At 35.5% G+C, this 17,090-nt stretch overlaps 1 pseudogene; it reads right to left on the bottom strand.

Annotated features, from left to right (window-relative positions):
- Positions 1-5,077: 5,077 nt before the first annotated feature.
- LOC114401791 lies at positions 5,078-6,471 on the bottom strand (annotated as a pseudogene).
- Between the last annotated feature and the right edge of the window lie 10,619 nt (positions 6,472-17,090).

Here is a 17,090-nt window from a genome sequence, read left to right as displayed (position 1 = left end):
CATAGTGGATGAAGTAGTAAGGGTTTGCTTGGCACTGTGCCAAGAAACCACACCACCAGCTAACATGAAAATGTAACCTAAAGTGGATCTGAAACTATCTAGGCATCCTACAAAATCTGAGTCAGAATACCCAATGATCTCCAACTGATTTGACCTCTTGTATGTGAGCATATAATACTTTGTTCTCTTCAAATACCTCATAACTCTTTTGACGGCTTTTCAATGATCCATTCCTAGATTGCTTAAATATCTGCCTAATACCTCAACTATGTATTCTATATCCGGACGTGTACATACTTGGGCATACATCAAACTCCCTACAGCTGATGCATAGAGAATCTTCTGCATTTCTTGAATTTCCAAATTTTCTTTTAGGCACTGTTTGAGACTGAAGTTGTCTCCTTTAGCAACTGGCGTATCCCCAGATTTACATTCCTGCATGCCAAACCTTTTCAGTACCTGTTCGATATAACTTCTTTATGATAATCCTAGAATACCCCGAGATCCATCTCGGTGTATCTGAATTCCTAATGCAAAGGAGGCGTCACTAAGATCTTTCATTTTGAAGTTTCTTGATAGAAATCTCTTGGTTTTGTGCAACATGCCTATATCATTAGTGGCAAGCTATATGTCATCAACATATTAGACCGGGAAAATGTACTTGCTCCCACTGAATTTGTGATAAACACAATCATCAACAAGATTCATCTCGAAACATAATGAGAGAATTACTTGATGAAATTTGCGGTACCATTGACGAGATGCCTATTTTAGCCCATAGATGGATTTTGTCAGTTTGTAAATCATATTCTTTGGGTCTCCTAACACAAAGCATCATATAAATTGTCTCATCAATGTTGTCATTGAGAAATTCCGTCTTAACATCCATTTGATGAAGATCCAAATCATAACGTGCAGCAAGAGCCACGATTGTCCTAAAAGAGTCATTCGATGAAAATGGAGAGAAAGTTTCTTTAAAGTTAATCCCTTCCTTTTGGGTATAGCCCTTCGCCACAAGACAAGCCTTATACCTCTCCATATTACCTTTGGAATCCCGCTTGATCTTAAATATCCATTTGCAACCAATGGGTTTCACATCTTCTGGTAATGGGACAAGTTCCTAAACCTTGTTGTCTTGCATGGACTTATACTCCTCATTCATTGCTTCAATCCACTTTTCTGAGTTGGAATCTTGCATGGCTTGATGGAAGTTGACTGGTTCATCTTCCATCATACCATTATTTTCCTCATGTTCCTGAAGAAATACCACATAATCATCTGGAATAGCAATTCTCCTTTCTCTTGTAGATCTCCGCAAAGGTACTGGCTCATGAAGCATAGGTTCTTGAGGATCTTGAGTTTGTTCTTCATGAACGACCAAATTATCTTGAGTGGGAGATTCAATAATAATATCTTGTAGAGGTTCCAAATTTACTTTATCAAAAGCAACTGTATGATCGGTTCTGGAATTATTATGGATTCTTCCTCTAAGATAAAGTCTCTAACCTTATTCTTCCCCCCCAAACTCAATATCCTCAAAGAATGTGGCAGTTCCCGTCTCAAAAATTGTCTTTAATTTGGGATCATAAAATTTATAGCCCTTGGATCTTTCAGAATAACCAATAAAGTAGCCGTTCACTGTTCGAGAGTCCAATTTTCTTTCATTTGGCTTATAAGGCCTTGCCTCAGCTGGACATCCCCATACATGAAAATGTTTCAGACTAGGCTTTCGCCAAACCCAAAGCTCATAAGGTGTTTTGGCAGTTGCCTTGGTTGACACTCTATTTAGAATGTAAGTTGCATTCTGTAGTGCCTCTCCCTATAGTGACTTTGGTAAGTTAGAATGACAAATAATGCTTCTTACCATATCCTTAAGAGTTCTGTTTCATTTTTCAGTCACACCATTCATGCTAGGTGACCCCGGCATGGTGTACAGTGGGATGATTCCACATTCCTCTAGGTACCTGACAAAAGGCCTTGGACGTTGTTCACCTGAACCGTAATATCTGCCATAGTATTCTCCACCACTGTCAGATCTGACACTCTTGATTCTTTTGTTAAGTTGATTTTCAACTTCAACTTTAAATGTTTTGAACACATCCAGAGATTGTGACTTTTCATGTATAAGAAACAAGTATGCATATCTAGAGTGATCGTTTATGAATGATAAAATATTGTTGACCATTCCATAAAGGTGTATGAAATGGCCCACAAATGTCCGTATGTATCAATTCCAAGACACCTATAGCTATATATACACCTAATTTCTTGCTTTTGGTCTATTTACCTTTAATGCATTCAACACAAACATAAAAGCTTGTGAAATCAATGGAATCCAAGATTCTGTTTGACACAAGTCATTCAATTATGTTCTTAGAAATGTGACCTAAGCACTTATGCCATAATGCTCCTGAGTTTGTATTATCAATTCTACGCTTAGTACCACACAATTCCGCATTAAAGGATTCACCATAAGAAGCTACAATATCAAGTAAATATAGATTATCATAAGCCAAGAGTGAACCAATTCCAAGTATATATCCATCTTTCAGAATCAATTGGCTTCTGGTAGCTTAGACAACCCTTTATTGAAACACTGATGTTAGTGGTGGCACTAGAATCTAACCACCAAGTGTTTCTAGGTACTGAAGCTAAATTGACATCAGAACATACCAAAGTAAGAAACATACCTTTCTTTGCACGCTAAGCATGATATTTGGTACATTTCTTCTTTACATGTCCATGCTTACTGCAAAAGAAACAGTTGTCACCTTGATTTTGTTTCTTTTGTGTTGGACCCTTAGCAACTTCATTCTTGGGCTCCTTAGTTCTTTTTCTTTTTCCCTTGTCTTTAGAGGTACTTACAACATGAGCACTTTCAGTCCTTTCTTGCTTTAGTCTTTCCTCTTCTTGCACACAGTATGAAATGAGCTCATTAAGAGACCATTTCTCCTTCTGATAGTTATAAGAGATCTTAAACTGACTAAATTGTAAAGATAGAGAAATTAGCACTAAATGAATAAGCAAGTCTTCTGATAGCTCAAGCTTTAGTGCCTTTAATTTTGAAGTACTATTTGACATTCCCATAATGTATTCCCTGACATTTCATTTCCTTTGCTTTGATACTTCATGGCATGGAAATTAAGTTTTGAAGAAGAGTAATTGTTTCCGCCTTATCGCTTTTAGCAAAACGCTTTTCAATTTCAGCAAGGATTTCTTTGGCACTAGTTATATCATCTAAAATAGTACCCCTAAAGACCTCAGGAATGTCGTGCTTAATGATCATAAGACTCATGCAATTTGAGTGATCCCACTTCTCATGAAGTTTACTCTCTGTTCAGAGGTACTGGAATCCGTAGGAGAAAGGAGTTTCTCAATCCTTAATGCAAGGTCTAGATCCATGCGGCCAAGATCCTTAATGAAAGGAGAAAGGAGTTTCTCAATCCTTAAAATTTATACCATTAAGAACCAGAACCGAATTCAGATTAGCAGAGATAGAAGCAACAACTGGAAAGATCAAAACAAATAATACAATAAGCTCACAGAATAGTCATCAATGCATTTAAATAATGGTATAACCCATCTCAAGATATCTAGTGCACAATTAATATCAAGTCTTTGGACAGTGGTATTAATTGCTAGTGATATCCATGATGTAATGTTCAAACATTGATAGTAAAAGCATATCAAATAGCAAACCCAAATTTTGATGTGATTTATCATTCACATACAAAACCTCATAATTATCACACGTTTAACGCCACAGGTGTGTATGCAAATTAGTTAAATGGTAACTTTTCTTTGGGCCAATCACCATTCATATAAATAATCACACACGTTAACATTTCTCAATGAACAATATACACATGAGAGGTCACTTTGGTGATATCTTGACTCAATTAGCTCATTTAAATGCTAAACAATTAAAATGATATACCATAGCTAAATTTTGAACATTGATGCACCAAATCCAAAATTAAAATGTTTTAAGAGTAAATTATTTTAACTTTATTTATTTATTTTAAATTTTAGAAGCCCATGATTGTTATTTTAATTTACCACAACGGCCTCTAAAAGTAAGAAGAAGCACAAAGTTATATATATATATATATATATATATATATATATATATTAACGATGCATCGTAACCTTTAAATGAGTGGTGCATTTAAATATTGTCGGAAGTTACACTTTAGTGAAAAAAGGTAAGATCAAGTAACAATATGTAAAATATCTAAATTCATTTAAAATTTAGAATATGCCAGCAGGCTGAATAAATAAAATTTCCAAAATCATACATGAATCAAGTATGGGTGGCTCTGATACCAAATTGTAGGGTATTCAATCAATCAACCTAATTTGATTCTAACAGACAATCATCAATCCTAACCGCTTTCTATCCATGTAGAGAGAAATTACTGCATAAAGATGAATAAAACCCCATTGTGTTCCCATACTCAAAATCATAATGAAAACTAAATGCGGAAGCGTATCTGGATTAACCATAATGGAATGATGAAAGGTTGATGAGAATCAAGATTGGTTTTATGATCTTCCAAATGTAGAGAGCTTTATTTTCTTCTCTAAATTTTCTCTTTTTATAGGGATAAAGAGAAAAAGAAAGCCAAAACCGTACGTTCTATCACTTCTCTACAAATGGGGACCATAACCTCTTGTATTGATAACTGCCATCAGTTATCCCAAATTTGATAGTTATAATTTGACCCCTCATCAAATTATAATATCACTAATGATATCTACACAATTAGCCCTTCATGACATATATGCCCTTAATCATAATTTTATATTGATTAGACCACTTTAATATTTTGGCAAATAAAATAATGGCCCTAACTCATTCAATTGTGTAATATATATATATATATATATATATATATATATATATATATATATGTATTACCCAAAATTGCTAACAACATTAACCAATACTTATCATTTTAGAGACTACTTTAGTGTATTACTGTTCCTCCTTTACTAAAATCGATCACATAAATCAATCACATGAAAGATGGATTACTCATAATGCAGACTAATGTAGGTAATAATTGTGCCTTCCTCAATTTTTTGACATGATTTCATTTGCATGACGCTTTGAGGTAAAATAGGTTTCTCGCTTAATAGACCCTTTGCTGTATTGAGTTTAAACAAATGGAGAACAAAGCACCACTAGCTTGAAAGAATTATTATATCTCATTATCAATATTATTTTGTTAGCCAATTACCTAGAGAAATCTACTGAATTCATATCAGGCTCATAGTTAAACATAAATCAACCAAAATTTGATTCAGAAACCAAGTAGTTCACAATTTTCAAAGTGACCTTGTAATTTGATTAAAATCTTTATAATGCATAACATTTTAGCATGATGAAAGAATTCTAATATTTATCTGCTTCTCAAACAAATTTTCATGGTTGAAGCTTTGTGACCTAGATATGAGCTCAAAGGCATTCATTGACACTAGTTTCTCTTTTCTCTCTGTCACAAGATTTTCCTACATATCAAAGAGATCAAATAAATTACACATAGAAAACAACTTCTATAGAATCTTTATTGTATTTCCAAAGTATAATAAGCAAATCTTTGCAAAGTAAATAAAAAGGATAGAAATATTGTCAAGAACACAACACCTTAGAATCATTGAAAGCAACAACACATCATCTACATTGATATGCTCTTCCATTATAAAAGTTGCTTGTTTGTATCCTTTTTTGAACCACTCATCTTCTAAGAGTTCAGGAACTTTTATCCTCAACAAAGAGCAACCCAATGTTAATGTTAATAAAACTATATTCCGATTGCAAGATACTCTTTAACCACCTAAAAGATATTGAAAGGTAATTACAGGATTAGAATCACAAAGAACATAATCAAGACAAAAGGGGGAAAAAATACTACCTCCATCCCAATATGTAAGATCATTTTCTAAAAAAATTGTTGTCCCTTTCTATAACACTTCATTCAAATTGTTTCATGCATTATTGTTTGACCCAAATACTTAGAATTGGAAAAAATAATTAGTAGCACATTAATTAATTAGGTAGAAATTAAGTAATTAGATGAAAAGAATGAGATAAGTCCTAAAAAATCAAGGTAATTTTGAAAAAGAATACAAATTATTAATAAATTTAAAGTTACTAATTAAATTAACTAACTTTTTTTATTCTGTGAATTAATTAAGAGTCTTATATATAAGACTAAGAAGAAAGCATTTAGTCCTGAACTCACTGTCAGAGAGTTTGGATTAAGAATATGCTTCGATAGTTTCTTTGCCTCTGGAGAAAACCATGATGGACATGTAAATTGGGCCCTACCAATCTAAAAAGTATGTTCAGATTTAGACATATAGCAACTTTTCTTTCATTCTTCTCATGGATTATATTATGAAATTACTTACTTTTTTGTACAATGCCGCATGATTTGGCTCATCAAAGGGAAAATACCCAACCATAAGCATAAAGAGGATGACTCCACATGACCAAATATTAGATGTAGAACCAACATAGCCTCTATTGTGGCACCCTCTACCCCGACATACATATACTTAAGAAAAACATATAAAAATTCATAATTTAATTAAATCAATTTTATTCAAATCACTTAAACAAATTCACATGGGTAAAATGGTCACATTCACTTCACTGTTAGCATATAAAATTTATTAAAGGACCCAACAGTTGTGTGATTGTGCGATTCATAACTCACAACTCAATGCACACAATATCTCAATACACGTGTGATCTCACAATTTAACATATACTCAACTTGTCACTTACACATAGTTCATCACACTTCCATAATCCCAAGATAACATGTTATCACGCCTCATGCATTATATACATGTCACACAATAATAATATTAATATGTTATGTTCATATGATTAAACCCCTAAAAAAATTTCACATAATCATATCAAAATCATAGGTAAAAAACATGAAAACACCAAGAGCACTCAATTTTATCAACCAATTCATATCAGTGCATCAATTGTCCTGTCAAACCCAATAATCTCATAATTATAATCATAAAGGAAGAATCATAATACAGTAAACATCTAAAAATAAATCCCAATTTGATCCTCTAAGGATCCCTACACATGTTTATTCTAATCTCAATTGTGATAAACTCATCTCTTACTTCTAAGCGGGCTTACATGTGTAGTCTGGTAGTGATAGCAGTGTCTGTAGCAGTTTCCTAAGACTCCTTAAGCTTTTCCTCTATTTGTTTTATTAGGATTTCCAAGCGTTAGAGCGAAGGAGAAGAGATTGGAGCCTACATCTCACTATTTTTGTGCGAGGAATATTTCTCTCTCCACAGACATTATTTCATAAATTCCAACGGCAAGGATGTGCGAAAATGAGTTTTGAACCCGATGTTTAAAGTTCACAATGATCCAACGGTTAACGAGCCCAAGATCATAGTTTTAATAAGACAAGTTTGAGTCTATACGAAGAAAAGATAACTACGTGCGAGGGACATTTCTCTCGCTGTAGACATTATTTCAAAAATCCCAATGGTGAGGATGTTCTAAAATGAGTTACAAACCTGGTGTTCAAATTGCAGGATGATCCAACAGTTGACGTGTTCGGAATACTAGTTTTATTGGGATAATTTTGAGTGCATGCGCGAAAAAGAGAGGATTTTGGGAGAGGGGAATGGAAAAACGAATTTGAAAGAAGAGAGAGTGTAAAAAGGTATCATAAATGTAAAAAAATGACCTAAAATGTGTCTATTTATACCTAGGGTATTCTTAGCCTATTATTTACTCTATTTTTTCTTTATTTTATTATTTTATAAAAACGAATTCTAATTTACTTTCTATCAAATGAATAAATAAAACATCCTTTTTATTTTCTAAGAACATGTATTTATTTTATTTACCTTAAAACCATTATTTTAATTAATAAAAATATTTCTCCTTATTTATTTAATTACAAAAATCTCATTATTTTCGTAAAACTCTATTTATTTTTAAATAAAAATATTTTTAATTTATTTTTATAAAAAAATTGGGTTTTACATCTATCATTAAGCACCTAACACAAATTGCACACCACATTACATTAACTTTAATTTTAGGGACAAATCTAGTCCTTAATCTGATCCAAAAAATATAAAGTAGGTACCTCAGGAGCAACATAATTTGGAGTTCCACTAGCAGTGTGGAGAAGTACATCCTCTTGCAATGAATAAGTAATAATTGAAGAATGAAAACAAGGTCCTAATTTCATGCAAACGAAAGCAAATATTAGATAGCTTAGACATTAGAAGGAATTCCATTATGTCGGTAACAACTAGCAACAAATAGGGGATGCTTTCAAGTTTCAATACTTATAGTTTCTCATGGCCAAATTAGAAGAAATTCATAACATGCATATGCATAAGCTAATTGTATGGCAGATATATGTGTATATACATATATAATCTTACTTGTTATGCATATGTACTCAATCCAAAATCTATAACTCTTCTGAGCCTTGACCAAAAAATTGTGAGAGCCTTTTCACTACAATTTGTCTTCCATCTAGTAGAATTCCCTGATAAAAGTTTGTGCTAAATTAGAACATAGATAAATATGACACAAGTAGAGAATCAGTATATTATAAATTTCAAATCATTAATACCTTGTAAACAGGCATGTCTACATTCAATGTTTTGAAAAGTTATTAGTACTATGTAGAAATGTAATTAATGGAATTGTAGGCAGGTCTCCATTCAATGTTTCCTCATCGAGCATCATCTCATCTACAAAAACATGTTCCTAAGTTCATATTTCTCATGTCTATAGCCTTGAAACATACCAAGATTTAACGCTCTCAATCTAAAGTCAAAACCAAGTAGCACTATCACTACTACAGAAGGCGGATTCTACATCGGTTAATTGAGGCATACTACGTTGGTTAAGACCCGTCATCATCTCCGACGTTGTCGAAAGTGTTTTCGTTATCAACGACGGTTACGTAGGACCGTCTTAGAATGCCATTGGATTCTAAGGCGGTCACGTGAACGCTCCTGCCTTAGAATGCAACGCTGTCTATGACGGTTCTGGCCATGTGACCGCCTTAGATGCCAATGCATGCCTTAGAATGCAACGCTGTCTATGACGGTTCTGGCCATGTGACCGCCTTAGATGCCAATGCATTCTAAAACGGTCATGATATGAACCATCGTAGAATGTTTTTTTTTTGGATTTTTTATTTACTTTCACATTTACAGTAATTCAGACCGCACACACGCATTTTTAATGCCATCTAGGGAGCTATCTATGATCTATCAGAATATAATATGGACAGATACAATAATTGAAATTGTTGAGTACAGGTCATCCAACTTAAAATATTTGATGGGCTTGTCCATTGACTATCAGATACCCATGTTGAATCAGATACCCATGGTGAAGCCTCCAATACCAACTTTCACTGTCAAATAATGAATTATTTAAAAGAATGAATATTCAAGATATCAATTACTATTCACTTCTATTCATAGATTGGATGCTTCAAGAATACTCAGCCAAGAGTTATATATGAAATGTACATAGTAATAAATTAGAGTTTGATCAGTTTTTTTTTCCTGTTGGATATGAAGAAAAAATCATCCTAAATACAAAAATGATCAGTTTTTGAGGTCTAATTATTAATTTATTATTAGCAAAGTTTTGAGTTGTTGAAAGTACCATCAGCTGGCATGGCTCCGATGACAACAAGTTAGCAATGTGTGCTGCTGAGGTATCTAAACCCTCCCAATTATCTGGACCATCTTCTGAAAGTTCTCCCATATCAAACCTTAATGAATAATTTGATGAATAATACACAATAAGCTAGTTAGACTTTTTCTTATGACTGAAAAAGTTTTTGGTTAGATAGTGATGATTTAATTTAAAAAGAGTAGGTGCAAAGAATGTTTTGACATACATGCAGTGCAGGGAAAACCACCAAGTATCGCCACAGGACGGGTAGGAGCAGTAGGGAAAATCCATTTTATCTGCATTATATCATATTGTTTTTTGAGAAACTTATCATGTTATGGAATCCCAAAGGTATGATAGTTATGGAGTGAGAATAGTAGCCTAGATAAGCAATTAAGTCAATCTCAAACTCATTGAAGATATAAAATTCTAACATTTGGAAGTGGCAAGGATTTTTGGAGTTGAGATAAGCTGCAACAAAACAAATCACAAAATCATATAATCTAGTCTAGAGCCAGTAAATCTGATATCAATTAGGAACCAGTAGTTTCCTACATAAATATTGTGTTCAATAAAGTACTAAACCATGCATTGAAATGCTCAAACTTGATGGCATTTTCTGTGACCACACTAAACACTGTAAAGAACATCACCAGAAGTTACCATCTTTTATTCATATAATATATTATTCTATCTAAAGTCATGTATAGTCGTTCATTTGTTAGAGAGACAAGTGAGTTTGTGGTCCCCCAGTTGAGAATTTAGTATATGCTTTTCCCAAACAGAAAGAAGTTCAATACTGAACATTTAACATAAGGAGTCAGGACAAACCAATTATGGATCCCACTGAATACTTGATATTTTTTGTCATAAAAGTTTCATCATTCAACATAATGAGGTTAGACACAGAGAACAAGAATAGGACAATAGGAGTTTTGTCTCGTGCTACAACTCCTAGATAACTATGAAACTTCTCTTTATGAGGGCTTGATCCTCTACCAGTGGCTGGATTGACGTTAATTGTAGGCCATGGCTGATCCAAGCTTTGCGTAGTCAACCTTTGTAGCCGAGTGGATTGTCTAGTCTTCGTAGACGTACCATCGGAAGGAATATCTGAATGTAGAGGTGAGGAGGGGGGTGTCGTCATGACTATGCACAACTGAAACAAATAAAATTAGCACAAAATGTCAGTAATATAAACATAAATGTCATCATGATCATAAATTTATGACAACATAAACTTCAACATGTCAGTTATATAAACATAAATGTCAGTTAAACAAACAAATAAAATGTACATTAAGTTGAGTACAATACAAGTACATAAATATTATGAAATTATGCAATAGGTCATATACATTACCAGTAAGTTGATAAGCAGTTACATATGATTATTCTCCCATAAACCTTCATGATGATCATTTCGAGTTGCATGTACAACATCATCCTGATCTGTGCCATTTATGATGGGCATTTGTTGACAGAAGGGTGGCATGTCACTGACATCAACTGATGAAGCATCACTACAGTCATTGATGGAAAATTTTCTCCTTTGTAGAACCACTGACCATCTCGAGTCGGACGGATCTTGGACATAAAACACTTGTCTAGCTTGTACTGCCATGATGAATGGGTCGTCAATGTAACCACGCTTTTGGAGGTATACTAGAGTAAAGCCCAATTTTTCTTGGCGTACTCCTGTATTGCTATTAACCCATTGATAGTTGAACACAAACACTCTAAATTTACAGTAATCAAGCTCCCAAATATCTACAATGACTCCATAGTAAGGCATGGACGCGTGAATCAGATTATTATCAGAAACACTACTAAAGTGATCAGGCTGAGCATCAACACTAACCCCACTGTTCTGCATGGTACTTTTTGCATCCCGTGACTTTGTGTAGAAAGAAAAGCCATTGATATCATATCCCTACCAGGTGGGAACATTTAGATTTGAACCAATAGCTAGCAATCTGAGCGTCTTCGAAGCACTGTGATCAGCAGATATGGTCTGCCTAAACCAGTTAATGAAAGTTCTATTGTGTTCTTGCAACAACCTTATCTTGTTGAATTTAGGGTGGGTATCTGAGACATGCTGTTTGTGACGATCTATGTATGGGAGGACCTCTACTGTGTTGTTTAGTACATATAGATGAGCTTGGGACAACTGTTGCCAATCCGTCGTTACAACATTAAATCCTCGTGTACCCCTACCTTGAGTCGTGGAGTCATGATGGCTTTGAGGAATCTCGACTGGTGATGCATTATTCATATACTCAGAGCAAAACTCAATTGCTTCTTCAGCAACGTATCTTTCCATAATGCTTGCTTCTGGTTGATACTGATTCTTTGTATATCCTTTTAACACCTTCATGTACCACTCAATCGGATACATCCAACGTAAATAAACAGGGCCACACAACTGAATCTTGCGAGCCAGATGAAAAATTAAGTGAATCATGATATCAAAAAATGAGGGGGGGGGGGGAATACATCTCCAATTCATAAAGGATAATCAAAGCTTCATTCTCCAAATTATCCAATTGTGATGGGTCAATAACCTTGTTACAGATAGCATTAAAAAAAAACACAACCGAGTGATGGCAATTTTAACTTTTTCAGGCATGATTCCACGAACGACCACTGGTAAAAGTTGTTGCATTAATACGTGACAATCATGAGATTTGAGGCCAATCAATTTCAAATCCTTAATTGACACAAGACTCTTGATATTTGAAGAGTATCCTTGTGGAACTTTCACATTTAGTAGACAATGACAAAAACTTTTTTTCTCTGTCGTTGACATTGTGTGACATGTTGGGGGCAAATATGTTCGATCACCACATGAAACTGGATGTAGTTGCTCTCGTATACCCAAGCGAACCAAATCTTGACGACATTTCAAACTGTCTTTTGTCTTGCCTTTAATGTTAAGAAGGGTGTTGTTAGTCGTCATTACGACTAACTTTTGTATAGAAAAGTGTTATAAATGTTTGTCATTCCCTAATTTATGGTTCTTTTAGTAGATTTGTACATATTTTTAGGTTTAATTTAGTTTTGTTAAGTAGAAATGCCCAACTTTGTGAATTTAATGTGTTTCAACTTCAATTTCAGGTAAAAAGGATGAAATTTGTGAAGGCTAGCAGATGGTGTCTCGCTAAGCGAGGCTTGTGTGCTTAGCGAGAGTCATGAGCTAAGCGAGGCACTCAGCCTGCTTAGCGAGTTGGGAGAATTTGGAGGAGAATCTGAAAAGCATCTACGCGCTCAGCACATCATCAGCTTGCTCAGCGAGACGTTTGTCTCTTCCTGCACTAAGCGTGCCCAGCTCGCTCAACGGATGTTCACTTATTCGCGCTAAGTGCGAAAATGGCGCTAAGCGCACCTTCGAGGTCAGAAATCCCTTTTTATGCCTGAAATGAAGAGAAAATAGGGCTTGGCGGAGAATAGAGAAAAACAGAGAATAGAGGCGCAGAACAGAGCAAGGGAGCGAAAACCTTAGCTTTTAGGTAGATTCTAGGTTTTTGAGTGATTTTTTGGTCCGTAGAGGTGGAGGAGACATCCTCCCCACTGTGTATCTATGAATTGCTCTCAAACCCCTTCTTCTGCTTGTAAAAGGTGCTTCCTTGTGATGGAAGGCTAAACCCATTGTTGGGGAATTCTGCTGAGTACTTGATGTAAACTCTTACCCTATTTATTTGAAGTTGTTTTATGTGTTCATTATTTCTATCTGTACTTTATTATCGAATGTTTGTGGCTTGATCACCCATTTGTATGCGTTGTTAGGAGCTTTAACATTGGAAAATGTATTGCATCCTTAGAATTGGATAGGACAGGGCTAAATTATCGTATGTCTGGACACGAAGTGCGGTAATTTAGTTTTTATTATGTTGTAGTCGTAATGCTGTTCGGTTAGGCTAAGTTCAACAAGAGAAATCTGAGAATGAAGCTTAATTTGAATTAGTCCAAACTCACGAGACATCAGTGTTTGGTATTTTAGTTCTCAGCATAGAACAAAGAAATAACCTTAAATAGAGAAATACTTTTAATTGCATCAAGTATCTCGGTAGGAGGACCCAATGCTTTTACATATCTGTTTTCACATCCACTTGCTCATATTCACTATTTTCAATTAGAATAGAAATCACTTTTTTTTTAATTCACGATAATCAATTCTTTGCACAAATGTCTGCCTATTGAATGATGTTTTGCCAAATAAAACAAGTTTCATGAGTTCGATATTCGGTTCTTACCGTTTTAATATTACTTGCATGACTCGATACACTTGCCGATTAGATTTCGCATCACCAATTTTAACAAGTAGTACGGGGGCAAAACAAGTTTTTGGCGCCGTTGCTGGGGAACTTCTTTTTATTTGGAAAGTTTAGTTCAATTGGTAGGCATTGATTCTTTATTCTTTGATTGTTTGTTAGTGTGAATATTTAGTTAGTTTTCAACAACTGTTTTCTTTTTTATTGGTTAACTGCTATTTCTGTTAGTGTTTTGTATGCGTAGATCCTCTATAGGTGAATTGGTCCCATTAGATTTGGAAATTGAAGCAGCTTGCAGAAGAAACAATGCAGAGAGGAGGAGAAAACTTTTACAGGACTGAACAGTAGCTTCCATCCTTGAAGATGCTCAAAATTCTAAGTCATCATCTTCAAATTCTCCATCAATAAGGGAATCCACCACTGCAGTGCCTGAAGCCAACATTATGGTTGAAGAGCAACCAATGAGGGTAACCCTTGAAGATTATTCTAGCACCGCTGTGCCACAATTCTTTACAAGCATTGGAAGGCCAGAGGTGCAGGCCCACAATATCACATATCCACATTCTTTGATTTAGTTGATACAAGGAAATTTGTTCCATGGTCTACCCAATGAAGACCCATATGCACACTTGGCAACATATATTGAGATATGCAACACTATTAAAATTACCGATGTGCCAGAAGATGCTATTCAGCTCAGCTTATTTTCATTTTCATTATCTGGAGAAGCCAATAGGGGGCTGCATTTATTCAAAGGTAATAGCTCAAGGACTAGGGATGAAGTTGTGGAAAAGTTTTTAAAGAAATACTTTCTTGAGTCCAAGACAGCCGAGGGAAAAGCTGCAATTTCTTCATTTCATCAATTTCCTGATGAATCTTTGAGTGAAGCTCTAGAATGGTTAAGGCCACAGTTGAACATCTTCCTTGATGGGTTAAGGCCACAGTTGAAGCAGTTACTAGATGCTTCTGCAGGAGGTAAAATTTAGTTGAAGACTCCTGAAGAAGCAATGGAGTTAATTGAGAATATGGTTGCTAGTGACCACACAATCTTGCGTGACAGAACACATATCGCCACCAAAAGGATTTTATTGGAGCTGTCATCACAAGATGCTTTGTTGGCTCAGAATAAGTTGTTGTCCAAGCAGCTTGAAGCTTTAACTGAAACATTAAGTAAGTTGCCAACTCAGCTTTCGGCTAGTCAACCTTCACATTCTTCTGTTTTGTAGGTTGCAGGTTGTGCTATTTGTGGTGGTGCTCATAAGTCAGGCTACTGCATTTCCACTGAGGATCATGCACATGAAGTTAACTACATGGGAAACCAGCCTAGACAAAATTTTAATGTAGGTGGATTCTCAGGATTTCAGCAGGGCCAAAATTATAACTAGCAGTATGGACATTGGAGAGCTCATCCTGGTAATCAATTCAACAAAGACCAGGGAGGGCCATCCAATAGGCTGCAACAACAAGGGCCTAACCTCTATGCGAGAACAACAAAGCTGGAAGAAACTCTTGCTCAATTCATACAGGTTTCATTGTCAAATCATAAGAGCACTGAGTCGGCCATTAAAAATTTAGAGATCCAGGTGGGGCAGCTGGCCAAGCAACTAGCTAACAACTCTTCCAACAAATTTGGAGCAAACATAGAAAACAATCCAAAGGAAAAGTGTAAAGCTATGATGAGCTGTGGCAGGATGGCAACCATGGCTGAAGAAGAGAAGGATGAGAAGATGGTGGATGGAGATAAATACAGTGGGAAATTGAACCAGCACTTGAACTAGTGGACCCTTTTTGTAAACTTACGGAAGTGGAAGATGAAAAGGATGACCAAGAGGATGAGACACCAATAATTTTGAGTGAGAAGGAAATAAATGATGAGACAAAGAAAAAGAAAAGGAAAAAGAAAAAAAATAAAAAAATTTGAAAAAAATGAATAAAAAATGAGAGAAGAGAAGAGGAGAAGAAGAGTAAGAGTGAGCGTGCCATAGAGAAGAAAAAGGAGGCAGCTCCAGCTGAAGGGAAAGAGGTTCCATATCCATTGGTACCCTTAAACAAAGAAAGGGAGTGGCACCTAGCTCGGTTCCTTGATATCTTCAAGAAATTGGAGATTACTATGCCTTTTAGAGAGGCTTTACAGCAGATGCCACTCTACTCAAAGTTCCTGAAAGATTTGCTAACCAAAAAGAGCAAGTACATACATACTGACACCATTGTTGTGGAGGAAATTGTAGTGCAATAATTCAACCGAACCTTCCACCAAAGCATAAAGATCCAGGCAGTGTCACTATTCCTTGCTCGATTGGTGCAATTTCTGTGGGAAAAGCTCTTATTGATTTAGGAGCAAGTATTAATTTAATGTCATTTTCCATGTGTCGGAGGATGGGAGAGCTGGAGATAATGCATACAAGAATGACTCTGTAGTTAGCTGACCGCTCCATCACCAGGCCATATGGAGTTATTGAAGATGTTTTGGTCCGAGTGAAGCATATTACTTTCCCTGCAGATTTTGTGGTCATGGATATAGAGGAAGATGCTGAAATTCCCATAATTCTAAGACGTCCTTTCATGTTAACTGCCAACTGTTTCGTGGATATGGGGAAAGGAAAACTAGAATTAAGTGTGGAGGATCAGAAAATTTTATTCAATTTATTTGAAGCAATGAAGCACTCAAATGATCAACAGGCCTGTTGTGATGGGGAAAAGGTGGAACAGGAGATAGAATTAGCAGCTACAGCCATGATACTGCAGTCCCCTTTGGAAAAAGCATTGAATAATCATGTCGAGTGTCTGACCAAGGAAGAGGAAGAAGAAATGCAGGCTTGTATTGAAGAGTTAGATGGTGCAGGGGAAAAGTCTGTTGGACATACAATGTTTGAAGAATTGAAGGGCAGCAGGCCAACGGAAAAACCCAAAGTAGAATTGAAGACTCTGCCTACACACTTAAAGTATGTATTTCTGGAGAAAAACGAAGTCAAACCATTCATAATTAGCAACTCCTTGAAGAAGGCCGAAGAGGATCAACTAGTGCAGATTTTGAAGAAGCACAAAGCAGCGATTAGATGAAACATCTCTGATTTAAAAGGGATCAGTCCATCTTACTGTATGCACAAAAT

The sequence above is a fragment of the Glycine soja genome, chromosome 20, assembly GCF_004193775.1.
Source record: "Glycine soja cultivar W05 chromosome 20, ASM419377v2, whole genome shotgun sequence".
Taxonomy (NCBI): Eukaryota; Viridiplantae; Streptophyta; class Magnoliopsida; order Fabales; family Fabaceae; genus Glycine; species Glycine soja.
Note: the sequence above shows the minus strand (reverse complement) of the source record. Positions and strands in the feature narration are given on the sequence as shown.